General features: G+C 62.9%; 1 non-coding gene across 1 annotated transcript; it reads right to left on the bottom strand.

The window, feature by feature from the left end:
* Positions 1 to 767: 767 nt before the first annotated feature.
* On the bottom strand, positions 768 to 886 carry LOC141979836 (5S ribosomal RNA). The gene has a single exon (XR_012637226.1). It is a non-coding gene; the product is annotated as a 5S ribosomal RNA (ribosomal RNA).
* Positions 887 to 1,990: the final 1,104 nt, after the last annotated feature.

The following is a 1,990-nucleotide window of genomic DNA, read 5'->3' as shown; positions in this document are numbered from 1 at the left end:
CCACCAGGTCAACCCGCTGCCGGCATGGTGTTGACCTGCTGGCCGCAGAGGGGCAGGCTCCGGGTTGACCTGGTGGCCGGACGGGGATTAAGCCCCGGCTCGGAGCAGGGCAAGCCCGGGCGGAGGGGGGTCCGCTTGGCCCCTGCCCGCGGGGGCAGGCTCCGGGTTGACCTGGTGGCCGGTTTGCTTTCGGGCCACCAGGTCAACCCGCTGAATGTATGGGGTTGACCTGCTGGCCGCTTTCCTTCCCGGCCACCAGGTCAACCCGCTGAATGTATGGGGTTGACCTGCTGGCCGCTTTCCTTCCCGGCCACCAGGTCAACCCGCTGAATGTATGGGGTTGACCTGCTGGCCGCTTTCCTTCCCGGCCACCAGGTCAACCCGCTGAATGTATGGGGTTGACCTGCTGGCCGCTTTCCTTCCCGGCCACCAGGTCAACCCGCTGAATGTATGGGGTTGACCTGCTGGCCGCTTTCCTTCCCGGCCACCAGGTCAACCCGCTGAAAGTATGGGGTTGACCTGCTGGCCGCTTTCCTTCCCGTCCACCAGGTCAACCCGCTGAATGTATGGGGTTGACCTGCTGGCCGCTCTGCTTCCCGGCCACCAGGTCAACCCCCTGCCGGTATGGGGTTGACCTGCTGGCCGCAGAGGGGCAGGCTCCGGGTTGACCTGGTGGCCGGCAGGGACTTCAGCCCCAGGGCCCCTGGCAGGGCGACCCTGCCCTTGTTCTCCAGAAAAGGAGAGAGCTGGCTCGCAGCGGGAAAAGCTGCCTACGGCACCTGGGATTCCCAGGCGGTCACCCATCCAAGTACTAGCCAGGCCCGGGACGGTTTACCTTCCGAGATCGGACGGGATCGGGGGCCTTCCGTCCGGTATGGCCGTAGGCACTCGGCTCCGGTCCGCCTCGTCCCCTTTCCCTTACTGACTCCCCTGCCTCGGGTGGGCCCGATCCTTTTTTCCGTTTTTTTTTTTCGCTCCGGAGGCTTCATGAGCCCCCCCCAACACCCCTTTGGGGGTCGGTGAAAATTTTTTTTTCAGACTTCCAGGGGCCCGATCCTGGCCGCGGGCACCCGGCTCCGGGCACCCGGCTCCGGGCCGCCTCGTCCCCTTTCCCTTACTGACTCCGCTGCCTCGGGTGGGCCCGATCCTTTTTTCCGTTTTTTTTTTTCCGCTCCGGAGGCTTCGTGAGCCCCCCCCAACACCACTTTGGGGGTCGGTGAAAAAATTTTTTTCAGACTTCCAGGGGCCCGATCCTGGCCGCGGGCACCCGGCTCCGGGCACCCGGCTCCGGGCCGCCTCGTCCCCTTTCCCTTACTGACTCCCCTGCCTCGGGTGGGCCCGATCCTTTTTTCCGTTTTTTTTTTTTTTTCGCTCCGGAGGCTTTATGAGCCCCCCCCAATACCACTTTGGGGGTCGGTGAAAAAAATTTTTCAGACTTCCAGGGGCCCGATCCTGGCCGCCGGCACCCGGCTCCGGGCACCCGGCTCCGGGCCGCCTCGTCCCCTTTCCCTTACTGACTCCCCTGCCTCGGGTGGGCCCGATCCTTTTTTCCGTTTTTTTTTTTTTCGCTCCGGAGGCTTTATGAGGCCCCCCCTAACCGTTTTTGGGGTCGGTGAAAATTTTTAGTCAGACTTCCAGGGGCCCGATCCTGGCCGCGGCTTCGCAGGCTGGCCTGGGGGGGGGGCATCTCTAGCTCCGGCCGCGGACGGCGAGACGCTCGGCCACCAGGTCAGCCCGGAGGAAAAGGCTGAAAAAAATGTCTAAGTCCCCCCGGGACACCAGGTCAACCCGGAGGAAAAGGCTGAAAAAAATGTCTAAGTCCCCCCGGGACACCAGGTCAACCCGGAGGAAAAGGCTGAAAAAAAGTCTAAGTCCCCCCGGGACACCAGGTCAACCCGGAGGAAAAGGCTGAAAAAAAGTCTAAGTCCCCCCGGGACACCAGGTCAACCCGGAGGAAAAGGCTGAAAAAAATGTCTAAGTCCCCCCGGGA

The sequence above is a fragment of the Natator depressus genome, chromosome 28, assembly GCF_965152275.1.
Source record: "Natator depressus isolate rNatDep1 chromosome 28, rNatDep2.hap1, whole genome shotgun sequence".
In the NCBI taxonomy this organism is placed as follows: domain Eukaryota; kingdom Metazoa; phylum Chordata; order Testudines; family Cheloniidae; genus Natator; species Natator depressus.
This window is presented reverse-complemented; position numbering and strand designations above follow the sequence as displayed.